Source organism: Taudactylus pleione, unplaced genomic scaffold (assembly GCF_031769625.1).
Source record: "Taudactylus pleione unplaced genomic scaffold, aTauple2 ptg000101l, whole genome shotgun sequence".
Lineage (NCBI taxonomy): Eukaryota > Metazoa > Chordata > Amphibia > Anura > Myobatrachidae > Taudactylus > Taudactylus pleione.
In genome coordinates this window covers 800,807-816,014 of record NW_028284503.1, presented here as the reverse complement: position 1 = coordinate 816,014, position 15,208 = coordinate 800,807, and the positions used below count along the sequence as shown (strand labels likewise).

The 15,208-nt window shown below is 50.6% G+C and overlaps 1 protein-coding gene across 1 annotated transcript in view; it reads right to left on the bottom strand.

Moving 5' to 3' along the window:
• The window catches only part of DUSP16 (dual specificity phosphatase 16), a 36,130-nt gene extending 21,618 nt beyond the window's left edge, over positions 1-14,512 (bottom strand). The window contains exon 1 of the mRNA XM_088470611.1: positions 14,402-14,512. The gene's annotated coding sequence lies outside the window, so the exon portion shown is untranslated. The remainder of the gene's footprint in view (positions 1-14,401) is intronic.
• Positions 14,513-15,208: the final 696 nt, after the last annotated feature.

Below are 15,208 nucleotides of genomic sequence, written 5' to 3'. Positions count from 1 at the left end.
CACAGAACCTTTATACTGGGAGACGGGTCTTCCCGAAAACCTGTCCCTCCCAAGACTCTGGATAATAATAGCACAGCAGAGTCAGTTTATTACCATATTATATTAATATAGCACCTACATATTACACAGCGCTTTAAAGAGACAGCCAAGGGAGAACGTACAAACAACACACGTGCAAAAATCAAACACTCTCAAACAAATGCAATTTAATAGTCAAAAAAAAAAAAACCGTCACAATTCTGTCCTGGTGGGTTTGGGAACAGGACGTCGGCCGATCCGGACCACGGATAGACGGGGACGGCAGGGAAGTACATTCAGACCACCACATCCAACTGTGTGAATGGCGCCCTGTGCGGTCCACTGATCTGGAGCAAGCGCAGCGGAGTGCCTTCAGACAAGGTTTAGATCCAGGCGCCCAGGCGAGGGCAGCTTACATGCGATTGGGTGGGGCCTGATTGCCGAATATGGGGCTACTTATTAACAGGAGAAAACGGCTAATTTGCCGGAATTAGGTGAAATACTCGCATATGTGTCCTCATACATCTAGCCTGACTATGCCATGTGGCACGAGATGCCTGGCGCCAATGAGCCCCAGGTCCTGTGCGACTCTACAAGCGCTGGGCGTCTTTCTCCCAAAAATGCATCTTGGTCGCAGTGCGATGTACTAGGACGCACCAGGACACTGTGCTGATTAATGCGACACTTGTATATCTGTGCGCGACTGAGTCTGTAAATGAAGCACAATCAGACTTGGGGTGGAATAAAAGCCGGGATTCAGGGACTCGGTCGCACACAGGGCCCAATTCAGACCCGCTCGTGAGCGCTCGCAAGCGGGTCGATGTTAGCCCAGTGCGCATGACGGAGACGGCTCCGTCGTGCGCATGCGCGATACCCGGATAGCGACGGGTCTCGCTACAAAGGGGGCGTGCTGTCGATGGTGAGTGACAGCACGCCCCCTTTGGTGGGCGGGCTGGGGGCGTGGCTGCCCAGACGGAGGCGTTCTCATGGGAACGCCTACCGTCTGGGGCCGGCCCCACTGGCATCACAAGTGTTAGAGCCGAAAGCACTCCTGGGCTTGCGGCAACGAACGCCTCCGTCTGGGCAGCAACTCCCCCGGCACGCCCACCAAAGGGGGCGTGCTGTCACTCACCATCGACAGCACGCCCCCTTTGGTGCGAGACCCGGAGCGAGAGCTTGGCTGTCGATATGCGGGTCTCGCGCATGCGCACGACAGAGCTCCCTCCGTCGTGCGCATGCGCATTAGGGCACCATCGACCCGGTTGCGAGCGTTCAGCGCTTGCGAGCAGGTCTGAATCAGGCCCAGAATCTATTCCTGCTCTATAACATAACTAATCTGCAACACGAGAATCATTTCATTAATGTAATAAAAATGTTTGTAAAGCGATATGTAATTGGTAAGCGGGAAGGTTCCCCACTGGGAATGGGTAATCCCCGCGATCCTGGCACGGTACATACTCGCCCCATTTCCTTGGAACTATTACTATGTAACACGCTATGGGGAAACCGGACTAAATTGTTGCCAGAAATAATAATGGATCTAAAATTCCCCCAAAACCCCAGAAACTAATATACAGTCAACGCAAAGTCTACAGATCAAGGTTATAAAAGATCTGTACATCTAACGGGATGCACGAGAGGTGATTTAATCATTTGCTCTGCAAGGGCAGAGGACATTTTGCCCAATTGCACCAATATACCCAAGAAGGGGGTTACTCTGAAAATCTTCCCGCTCATTACTTGAAACAGAATGGCGCACAGCGCAGGGATACTCATTCCTCCCATAGCTTAGCAGTAGGAATGTACAGAAGAGCTATAGACTATGGGCCTGATTCAGAGGTGGACGCTATTTGCGGACGGGCGTTCTAAAAAAGGGGCCGGATATTTAAATTGAGTGCTCGCTCTTTGCGGTGTGTTGACGCCTCTATGTCTGAGCGAGCATTCGAAAAATGCGCTCGCTATTATGTAAAGACGCCCCTTTGCCGTTCGCATCACACGTCATCTCCGGTATTTATTAGATTAATCGGGAACATCGAAAGGCGTCTGAACTGCTCGCAGTGCTTGTGGTAGGTTTTACTTCCCGCTATCACTGCGAGCAGTTCAGGCTAAAAGACAACCAAGTGACGTGGTCGATGACGCTCCTTTACTAATTATGCACTCCCATTAAACGCCGTTTTGACCGTTTGGCACGCCTGCGTTCGGATCTCCACTCCCCCGTTTTCAAGCACCTTCCCCTGTTACCACCCACAAACGGTACAATCTGTCACTCAAATTAGCAGCCCCTCGCTGTTTTACGAGCGCACGATTTCCGACCGCAATGACTGTTTTGCGCATTCCGACCCATGCGCAGTTGTGCGAACATCGCTCTAAGCGAACGAGCGGCCGCTTACGAGCGGCTCTGAATCAGGCCCATAGTGCAATAAGCTGGCAATAAGAGCCGTTCATTACCAGCCTGGTCCCAGTAATGGGGGCGCCCAGGAGCCCCCCCACAGGCTACAGATGAGGGGGTGAGGGCATTAATGAGTTTTGTGACACCTGTTCTGCGTGTTACAGCTGTGTTATCACAGTTATATGGCAGCCCGATGTGATCCATCTTCTGGGCAGCTATAAAAATTGTTATTAGCATTATCAAGAGAATGAGCAGCCCCCGTACTGACAGGAGCATGCTCAGTGTGTGCCTGTGACATCATCAAGCTGCCAGCTGTCACTCTATTGGTCCTGCATGATCACATGATCGTCCGCTCATCCCAACAGTTTCGCTAGACACTTTAATAGCATAACGGTTTATACATTGCAATAGGGGGCTCAAAGGCACGTGCTATTACATTTAGGTTTTCCGGATTTATAAAACAAGGACACAGGCCCTCATTCAGAGCCGCTCGCTATTTGCGGTCGTTCGTTCTAAAACAAGGGGTGGCTATTCAAATTAACCGTTCGCTAATTGCGGCCTGTTCACGCCTCTAAGTCTGAACGAGCGAGCCAAACTTGCGGTTGTAATTTTGAAAAATACGCCCCCTTGCCGCTCGCACCATACGTCATGTCCGCTATTTATTAGATTAATCGAGTACATCGAACAGCGTATGAACTGCTCGCTATTCTTGTGGCTGGTTTTTTCAACCGCTATTTTGCGAGCAGTTCCGAGTAAAAAAAAAAACAAGTGACGTGGTCAATGACGCTGCTGTATTAATTATGCACTCCCTTAAAACGCCCGTATTGACCTTTAAGCACGCCTGCGTTCGAATTCCACACCCCCGTTTTCAAGCACCTTCCCCTGTTACCACCCACATACGCCTCCTTCTGTCACTCAAAATAGCAGGCATTCGCTATATAGCGAACAAACGATTTTCGGCCGCACTGACTGGTTCGCGCATGCGTATTAAAATCCGTACGCATGCGCAGATGTGCGAACATCGGTCAGAACGAACGAGCGGCCGCTTACGAGCGGCTCTGAATCAGGGCCACAGCCAGGTGTAACCCGAATTACTGCAAGCTCCACTATGTGAAACGTATGGAACAGTGGGCCAGATTCAGAGCCGCTCGTTCACTCTGAGCTATGGGCCTGATTCAGAGCCGCTCGTAAGCGGCTGCTCGTTCACTCCGAGCGATGTTCGCACAACTGCGCATGCGCGAACCAGTCATTACGGTCGGAAATTGTGTGCTCGCAAAATAGCGAGTGCCTGCTAATTTGAGTGACAGGATGAGGCATTTGTGGGTGGTAACAGGGGAAGGTGCTTGAAAACGGGGAGTGGTGATCCGAACGCAGGCGTGCCAAACGGTCATAACGGGCGTTTTAAGGGTGTGCATAATTAACAAAGCAGCGTCATCGACCACGTCACTTGGTTGTCTTTTAGCCTGAACTGCTCGCATGATTGCGGTAGGAAAATCCAACCACAAGCACTGCGAGCAGTTCATACGCCTTGCGATGTACTCGATTAATCTAATAGCGGAGATGACGTATGATGCGAGCGGCCAGGGCCAGCGCATTTTTCATTCACTCACTCAGACATAGAGGCGTCAACAAACCGCAAAGAGCGAGCACTCAATTTAAATAGCCGGCCCCTTTTTTGGAACGACTGTCCGCAAATAGCGTCCGGCTCTGAATCAGGCCCAGGGTCCTATAGATGCGCAGGGCGGGGGAATTTTCTGCTCTCTACCAGAGCGGCAATGGGATGCCAGGGGGACAATGACCAGTCTATATCACTTTCATGGTTCAGATCTGGACATTCACATTTAGGAATTTAGTGGTGATCTAGGAGCTGAAAACCAGGCACCATACACAGGGGAACAGGAGACATCATGCAAATATTTTACATAAAGAACGACGAGACAAGGAAACGGAAATGGATAGAGACATTGGACAGTCCACGGTGACATCCTGGCCTGAGGACAGGAGAGGGTTAATGACGAAACGCAGCTTCCTCTGACTCAAGGGCACCTGAAGCATGGCGGATGAGCCTGCACCAACCAGCGAGTCTCTCCCGTCTTTCATATGAACAATAAATGGGCGGCATTGTGTAATACCCGCAGCTATAGTCACCACCCAGGGAATACAACACACATAGAGGAAACCTGTAATGTATCATATAAAGCCTCACAGCGAGTGCGTCCGTAACACGGATAATGGCAACATTGGTGCAAAACGTACAAAGGACCCGATCTACTAATCTAAGATCTGGATTATTTTATTATTATTCATTATTACGGCACAGTCTTTATAAATTGACAATATCATGTCATAACTATACGCACTGGCAATAGCCAGAAAAGGGGCAAGAACCCAGCCCAAAGAGCTAGCAATCTATATAGAGCCAGTCGTTAAACATTACGAATCATGACCTTAAGCCAACAACCCTTGGTGCCTCATGCCACCCTGTCAAGAATAATGCATCAGTCCTCAAAATGGCTGCCTCTGGCGTGGGCAAGGGGCGCACTATAATAGCGCCGATGAATTACCAGGACCTAAACGAGGACCAACCGGCAGGATTTACCCGGTTATTAAACCAAGCCGCCACCGTAGATTCTATATTATTTATTTATAGTTACTTACATAGAGCCAGTATATTACGCTGCGCTGTAAAATTGGGAACTAAACAGTAATAAAACAAGAGTGGCTAATACGAGACGGACAGTGGTAAGATGGCGTCTTAGAGCAGAATGACAGGCACGTATGAGTGTTACCAAACATGGCTGACCGCATGAAAAATGTATATAACAATAATAATAAATAAGTAGTGATCAAAGATCCCTCTACCCACCGTACACCACGTCCCCAGATAAAGCTTATTTACAAAGATTTAAATATTAAAAGTAATAAAGCACTGAGGGCCTGATTCAGAGCCAGACGCTATTTGCGCTCGCTCGTTAAGAAAAAGGGTCCGGATATTTAAATTGAGCGCTCGCTCTTTGCGGTCTGTTGACGCCTCTATGTCTGAACGAGCGAACTAAACATGCACTCGCTATTTTTTTTAAAACGCCCCCTGGCCGCTCGCATCCTACGTTATCTCCGGTATTTATTAGATTAATCGAGTACATCGAACAGCGTATGAACTGCTCGCAGTGCTTGTGGTAGCATTTTCCTACCGCAATCATGCGAGCAGTTCAGGCTAAAAGACAACCCAGTGACGTGGCCGATGACGCTGCTTTGTTAATTATGCACACCCTTAAAACGCCAGTTTTGACCGTTTGGCACGCCTGCGTTCGGATCTCCACTCCCCGTTTTCAAGCACCTTCCCCTGTTACCACCCACAAACGCCTCATTCTGTCACTGAAATTAGTTGGCATTCGCTATTTTGCGAGCACACGATTTCCGACCGCAATGACTGGTTCGCGCATGCATATTACGACCCATACGCATGCGAAGTTGTGCGAACATCGCTTGGAGCGAACGAGCGGCTCTGAATCAGGCCCTGTGTTCAAAAAAGATACTGAAGTGACTTGATAGGAGCACCTAATATAATATCACGCCTACAAATGTCAGCAACCAAATCCTGTACATTGACCTTTCCCAATCCTATATACACAGGTAGATTAGGCTTTGTATGATAGTGCGGGGTGGGTGGGGGGGGGTTTGGGTACAATTGTGATTTACATAAAATAGCCGCTGAAATCATCACTAATTAAATGTCATTTATATTCAAAGTTTCAGCAGGTTCTCAGATACAAATGACACAGGATCAGATGTAAGGAATCGACGGAGGGCATGTTTCTCCTAGGCACACCAGACTGCGGACCTCATTCAGAGTCGGCCGTAAGCGGCCGCTCGGTCGTACGCATACGATGTTTCCAAACCACGCATGCGTGCGGTTAGTTGTGCGCATGTGCGTACGAGACCTTGCGATCCAAAATGCCGTCGATCGTACGGCTTACGAGCAGGAAGTGGCTTCCGGGAGTTGATTGACATGAAAGGCTGTTTGTGGGTGACGACTGGGGGGGTGGTCTAATAACGCAGGCGTTCCTCACCGTTTTTAGGGCGTACATAAATTACCTGCTACGACTGACATAGAAGGCCGGAAGTAGTAAAACCTCACTTTGCGAGCAGGTTAGAGGCCTGGCTGATCGTACAGCTTGAGGTTGGATTCGTGCTCTCGCAAGCCCCACTGTATAATCGATACTATCGAATGTTACTGATGTTATGTTCGATGTTTCTATTTTGAGCCACACAATGCAAGCAGCTAATAATCGTTTGTTGTTGCTAATAACACTGCTAATTGGCCTGTAATTGATTCAGTTGCGTTTGCTTTAGCTAATAATAAGAATAAATACTTTTCAGGGGGATGGCTTATTCTATGCGGTTTTTTGTTAATTTTTGGAGTAATTTGCACACAACACAAGCGGCCGCAACCACCAGAAGAAAATTAACATACAGCGACTGACGACGACTGACTCGATCGCTAACTGCTATCACTCGTTAGCTAGAGGAGGTGCTTTGTTCACGTATGGGCGTCACTTTGGTTGCGACCGACCGGCCGTGCGATCGCTTCCTTTTCCAGTTTGCGGTCGTTAGCCGTACGACCGAGCGGCCGCTTACGACCGACTCTGAATGAGGTCCTGTGGGCGTGGAACGTAAAAATGACTGATGACTGAGAGCAATAAAGAATACACAAAAGACTCACATACGATAATTGTATTTCATGTTCAATGGCCCTTTAACATTTAACTGCAAATCAGTGTCATTAAATTTACTGACTGCCAGTCACAATCATTTTACATGTTCGTAAGAAATAAAATGGAGGCAGGCTCACAGCCAGAATTACGTAATGATAACAATATCGCAAAAGCATCCGACCAATGTGGAGGTATAAGGGTCTCACAATCCATGAGACCCTCATTTCCTCTCCAGCCCTAACGCTACGGTCACTTAGCAATGTGTCAGTAACAAAATGGCTGCAGTCAGTAAATCCCATGCCGCTCTCTCAGTAAAGAAGTAGGTTTAATGACCGGCACTCGTTCCCTACAATCTTAGGGCCCCGGGAATGAGCGATAATAGGTAATCTGTTATACCCTCATTGTGTAGGTGTTTCACCCTCACCCCCGGTTCACACTCCAGTTATTGCTGTGGGGTAACAAAGAAATGGCGGCCTATGTCTCAGGCGTCCGAAAGTTGGCTTAAACCCTGAATGCCCGCGGTGCAACGCAATCAAATGTAGCGCCAGGCTGAGGAGGTGCCATGGAGGGGTTGCTTGCCCCCTCAAGTGTGTGGGGGGAGGTTTTTGTGTCTTGCACAATTACAATTATTTATTATCCCGCACGCTCTCTGCATGGGAAAAGGAGATTTCCCTCCATTTCATACAACATAGCTATACCATGACATCAGCGGCTCTGCAGCCCGCCACAGTCAGGGGGCTCGCTCCCCCCCCTCCCAATAACTGCAGCTGTGAGCACACTGAAAGCATGATGTCACCTCAGCCCGGGGGCTTTAACCCCTTACCTGCCAGGAACAGAGGCAGGTTTACCTCACAAAGAGGCTAAAAACAGGGCGAGAAAGTCCCGTGTGAAAACAGGGCCTGGTGCGCCCAGCTGACAGGAACAAATAGTGAATCATTTCAGGAATTTAAAGTATTTGGCTATTACAATAAACGTAATAAGGGGTCAAATTCAGACAATGAAACTAATTGTGTCAGTTTATCGAAAGAAAAAAAAACGAAAACAAAACGCTTTACGCTTCATGGTAGAATATGGGGAAGAAAACGGGGACGTTGTGCTGAAAGGGACAGGGAGATCCGATAGGCCGAAAATCCGGCCCCCATGCAAAAATTTTTAATTAAACCGAACCAGTCTCACCACTCAACCACTGCTTGCGCTGGTTAGAGAGTGAATACAACGCATATGTCCATGGCTTTGAGCACACCCGCTGAACGATATCATTAACGATACCGTTCAGCGCCGGGCTCTCTCCCCCATTCCCCAACATGCAGCAACCTGGTTGGCCTGCGTGTTCACTCGACGAACGACCCGTGGGAATGCGCGCCGTCGTTATCGTTCATCGTTTTGGTGTTAAAAATGGACGATAAAGTGGACAACATCGTTATCGTTCAGTCGTCCACTTTAATCGTCCAGTGTGTACGCACCTTAGTCTCTCCACAACAGCATCGGACACAACTACTGTTATAGTGAAACGGATGTAGATAACGTATTCTCGGACAACACGAGGCTGTGGTGACATTTCCCCAGATTAAGTCATTCATAGACACAGAGGGATTTGTCTGGGATTTTTTCTTGTTAAGGGAATTTCCTTCCACTTCCCAATATTTAAACCCTCACGTTAGGGGAGGGAGCGTAATGGCAGCCAGCCGATACCTAGCAAATTGCCGTTTATCCATTTACCAAATGAATGCAGCTGGGTTCAATTAACCTAAACTGCCAGATTCACTATTTACTTTGGAGGCCAATTAGCTGCAATAGTAAAGGTGCATACACACACAACGATTTTTTTGAACGATTATCGATATCGGTTATCGTTGAAAAAAATCGTTCACTTTCTGAGTTAAAACGATTAACGATTATCGTTCATGTGCGTTCACGTTTGTAGTTCAGTCAGACTGACCAGCTGAACGATTTTCATTAAGGGAATATGCAAAAATCGTTTGTAGTTCAAAAAAATCGTTCATTACACTTTAAAAAAATCGGAAAGATAATCTGACAGAAAATCGCTCATAAAATCGTTCATAAAATCGTTGTGTGTGTATGCAGCTTAAGGGTTAAAAGCACTTGCACGCACAAGTATTGTGACGCCAACTATAAAACTATAAAGTGAAAGTAAACCCGACATATCCAAGTGTGAAAGTGAATAATTAATTTTGCATTTTTATCTTGTCTTATATCAGTTCCAAAACCTAAACATATTCTGCTATTGGAAGCTGCCATGACAAAAGTTCTCCCATAAAGGATCACTGTCCCTGAAACACTAGTGGCCTCAGATGTGACTTATTGCATATAAGGACATACAGGTAAAAGTTTAAAGACCTTCACAGAACGAGATATTACACACTGCGTTTACATTACAGTTCAAGCTTTTGTTCTCTGTTATCAGACATTTTCTGGCTGGGGAGAGTCCTTCAATCTGTCCCATAATCCCAATTTTATATCAAATATCAACAACTCTGATAATCTTATAAAATCAATCTGCACGACCATCGTATAGGGCGGTATCCAATTAGCCCTGGACATTGTTCGGGCGCTATTTGATCCCCGAGATCGGCAAAAAAAAATATGAGGATTTTTAGTAGATTATCCCCGTTTTTTTTTTTTTACCCTATCCTATTATTTTGAACGAAATAATAGGATATACATCACGAAAACACATAGGTCTGCGAGTTTATCGCTGACCCTATGTGTTTTCGCCTTTTTTGAGGGGTGAAAAAAAACGGCACTTATCGTGGATTCTTTTTCTGAACACATCAGGTCCCGAAAAATATCCACGATAAGTGCCGGCGTCGGGCGGCACTTCAGGGATAATAGGATAGCCCCGCCGCGATCAATTGATCAATTAGCAGCGCTACTTTAGCGCTGCTAATTGGATACTGCCCATAGTGTGTTCACTCAATCTATCAATTACACACGTCGGTCATGGCATCGTCTGATGTGCTGCCCATCAGATAAGACGATGCGCCGTATGATTACACGTAGTGAGTACGCACGACCGCACAAAGGGCCTATCTCAGAAATGGGTGCAAATTCCATCGCAGCTGCGATCGCTCACGGTTTCTGAATTGAGAAAATACGCCAATGACTCACTTCATCAGCCATCAGCCTTCTGAGTAAGTCTAAGCTGCCGCAGACACAGCGGAAATAAAGTACAACAGTCTGTATTTTATACACACATATATATATATAGTTATATAGACTATAATGTACACATATCACACAAGTGGAGCATAAGGACATCGCTGTCTACAAAGGTATACCATCCCCAGATATCAGAGGGGCACAGCACCATACCATCCACAGATACCAGGGGGGCACAGCACCATACCATCCCCAGATACCAGGGGGGCACAGCACCATACCATCCCCAGATATCAGAGGGGCACAGCACCATACCATCCCCAGATACCAGGGGGGCACAGCACCATACCATCCCCAGATATCAGAGGGGCACAGCACCATACCATCCACAGATACCAGGGGGGGCACAGCACCATACCATCCCCAGATACCAGGGGGGCACAGCACCATACCATCCCCAGATATCAGAGGGGCACAGCACCATACCATCCCCAGATACCAGGGGGGCACAGCACCATACCATCCCCAGATATCAGAGGGGCACAGCACCATACCATCCCCAGATACCAGGGGGGCACAGCACCATACCATCCCCAGATATCAGAGGGGCACAGCACCATACCATCCCCAGATACCAGGGGGGCACAGCACCATACCATCCCCAGATACCAGGGGGGCACAGCACCATACCATCCCCAGATATCAGAGGGGCACAGCACCATACCATCCCCAGATACCAGGGGGGCACAGCACCATACCATCCCCAGATATCAGAGGGGCACAACACCATACCATCCCCAGATATCAGAGGGGCACCATACCATACCCAGATACCAGGGGGGCACAGCACCATACCATCCCCAGATATCAGAGGGGCACAGCACCATACCATACCCAGATACCAGGGGGGCACAGCACCATACCATCCCCAGATACCAGGGGGGCACAGCACCATACCATCTCTCAGTTACCAGGACGGCACAGCACCATACCATCCCCCAGTTACTAGGACGGCAAAGCACTATACCAAGATGGCACAGCACTATACCATCTCCCAGTTAACAGGAGGGTACAGCACAATACTATCTCCATGGAGGGCACAGCACCATACCATTCCACAGTTACAGGGGGGCACATTGAAATACCATCCCTAGCTGCGCTATCAGGGGGGCACAGCGCCATACCATCCCTAGCTGCGCTATCTGGGGGGCACAGCGCCATACCATCCCTAGCTGCACTATCTGGGGGGCACAGCGCCATACCATCCCTAGCTGCGCTATCAGAGGGGCACAGCGCCATACCATCCCTAGCTGCGCTATCAGAGGGGCACAGCGCCATACCATCCCTAGCTGCGCTATCTGGGGGGCACAGCGCCATACCATCCCTAGCTGCGACATCAGGGGGGCACAGCGCCATACCATCCCCAGCTGCGCTATCTGAGGGGCACAGCGCCATACCATCCCCAGCTGCATTATCAGGGGGGCAAAGCGCCATACCATTCCTAGCCGCGCTATCAGGGGGGCAAAGCGCCATACCATCCCTAGCCGCGCTATCTGGGGGCACAGCACCATACCATCCCTAGCCGCGCTATCTGGGGGGCACAGCGCCATACCATCCCTAGCTGCGCTATCAGAGGGGCACAGCGCCATACCATCCCTAGCCGCGATATCTGGGGGGAACAGCGCCATACCAACCCTAGCTGCGACATCAGGGGGGCACAGCGCCATACCATCCCTAGCTGCGACATCAGGGGGGCACAGCGCCATACCATCCCTAGCTGCGACATCTCGGGGACACAGCGCCATACCATCCCTAGCTGCATTATCAGAGAGGCACAGGGCCATACCATCCCTAGCTGCGACATCTGGGGGGCACAGCGCCATACCATCCCTAGCTGCGCTATCTGGGGGGCACAGCGCCATACCATCCCTAGCTGCGCTATCTGGGGGACACAGCGCCATACCATCCCTAGCTGCGCTATCTGGAGGGCACAGCGACATACCATCCCTAGCTGCATTATCAGGGGGGCACAGCGCCATACCATCCCTAGCTGCGCTATCTGGAGGGCACAGCGCCATACCAACCCTAGCTGCGCTATCTGGGGGACACAGCGCCATACCATCCTTAGCTGCATTATCAGGGGGGCACAGCGCCATACCATCCCTAGCTGCGACATCAGGGGGGCACAGCGCCATACCATCCCTAGCTGCGACATCAGGGGGGCACAGCGCCATACCATCCCTAGCTGCGACATCTCGGGGACACAGCGCCATACCATCCCTAGCTGCATTATCAGAGAGGCACAGGGTCATACCATCCCTAGCTGCGCTATCTGGGGGGCACAGCGCCATACCATCCCTAGCTGCGCTATCTGGGGGGCACAGCGCCATACCATCCCTAGCTGCGCTATCTGGGGGACACAGCGCCATACCATCCCTAGCTGCGCTATCTGGAGGGCACAGCGCCATACCATCCCTAGCTGCGCTATCTGGAGGAAACAGCGCCATACCATCCCTAGCTGCGCTATCTGGGGGACACAGCGCCATACCATCCTTAGCTGCATTATCAGGGGGGCACAGGGTCATACCATCCCTAGCTGCGCTATCTGGGGGACACAGCGCCATACCATCCTTAGCTGCATTATCAGGGGGGCACAGGGTCATACCATCCCTAGCTGCATTATCAGGGGGGCACAGCGTCATACCATCCCTAGCAATGACATCTGGGAGGCACAGCGCCATACCATCCCTAGCTGCGCTATCTGGGGTGCACAGCGCCATACCATCCCTATCTGCGCTATCTGATGGGGAACAGCGCCATACTATCCCTAGCTGCGCTATCTGGGGGGCACAACGCCATACCATCCCTAGCTGCACTATCTGGGGGGCACAGCGCCATACCATCCCTAGCTGCGCTATCAGAGGGACACAGCGCCATACCATCCCTAGCTGCGCTATCTGGGGGGCACAGCGCCATACCATCCCTAGCTGCGCTATCAGAGGGGCACAGCGCCATACCATCCCTAGCTGCGCTATCAGAGGGGCACAGCGCCATACCATCCCTAGCTGCGCTATCTGAGGGGCACAGCGCCATACCATCCCTAGCTGCTCTATCTGGGGGGCACAGCGCCATACCATCCCTAGCTGCGCTATCTGGGAGGTACAGCGCCATACCATCCCTAGCTGCGCTATCTGGGAGGTACAGCGCCATACCATCCCTAGCTGAGCTATCTGGGGGGCACAGGGTCATACCATCCCTAGCTGCATTATCAGGGGGGCACAGCGTCATACCATCCCTAGCAATGACATCTGGGAGGCACAGCGCCATACCATCCCTAGCTGCGCTATCTGGGGGGCACAGCGCCATACCATCCCTAGCTGCACTATCTGGGGGGCACAGCGCCATACCATCCCTAGCTGCGCTATCAGAGGGACACAGCGCCATACCATCCCTAGCTGCGCTATCAGAGGGGCACAGCACCATACCATCCCTAGCTGCGCTATCAGAGGGACACAGCGCCATACCATCCCTAGCTGCGCTATCAGAGGGGCACAGCGCCATACCATCCCTAGCTGCGCTATCAGAGGGGCACAGCGCCATACCATCCCTAGCTGCGCTATCTGAGGGGCACAGCGCCATACCATCCCTAGCTGCGCTATTTGGGGGGCACAGCGCCATACCATCCCTAGCTGCGCTATCTGGGAGGCACAGCGCCATACCATCCCTAGCTGCGCTATCTGGGAGGTACAGCGCCATACCATCCCTAGCTGCGCTATCTGGAGGGCACAGCGCCATACCATCCCTAGCTGCGCTATCTGGAGGGCACAGCGCCATACCATCCCTAGCTGCGCTATCTGGGGGGCACAGGGCCATATGTTGGGGCACAGGTATTGGTCAGGTGGACATGGTCCCCAATATAAGAGGCACTTACCAGGTTAACAACTGAAACCCCACATTGAGGGGGCAGAAGACACCCCAGTGGGGCAATAAGGGTAAGTACATAACAGGCGGTGTAGGCAGAAGAGGGGCAGGTAGAGGAATGGGGGTGACAGTTGCCACATATAGGCTGTATTGCCCCGACTTGGGGCATCTGACAGATGAGGGGGGAGGGGCAGGTGTCACTGACGTCATATGGCCCCAAGGGCCCCGGTTTACTCACCCGCGCTCCAGGCCTGATGTCCGGGCCTCGCTGTCGGGTCAGTGTCCGGGCTCCGGGCGGAGCGGGTGAGAGCTGCTGCGATGAGGTCACCGAAAAGAAGAACCAGATGACGTCACCAGTAGCCAATCCGAAACGGAGGCGTGACCAGGGGCCTTACCAAGATTACGTCACTCTGAGGGGCGGAGCTATTGCGTCACGCACAGGGAGTCCCAGAAGCTCTGATCATCTCCCTGTACTGTACTGTGCTGCGCTGCCCTAACCACTCTGTATTATACTGTACTGTGCTGCCCTAACCACTCTGTATTATACTGTACTGTGCTGCCCTATCCACTGTGTATTATACTCTACTGTGCTGCCCTAACCACTCTGTATTATACTGTACTGTGCTGCCCTAACCACTCTGTATTATACTGTACTGTGCTGCCCTATCCACTGTGTATTATACTCTACTGTGCTGCCCTAACCACTCTGTATTATACTGTACTGTGCTGCCCTATCCACTGTGTATTATACTCTACTGTGCTGCCCTAACCACTCTGTATTATACTGTACTGTGCTGCGCTGCCCTAACCACTCTGTATTATACTGTACTGTGCTGCCCTAACCACTCTGTATTATACTGTACTGTGCTGCCCTAACCACTCTGTATTATACTGTACTGTGCTGCCCTAACCACTGTGTATTATACTCTACTGTGCTGCCCTAACCACTCTGTATTATACTGTACTGTGCTGCGCTGCCCTAACCACTCTGTATTATACTGTACTGTGCTGCCCTAACCACTCTGTATTATACTGTACTGTGCTG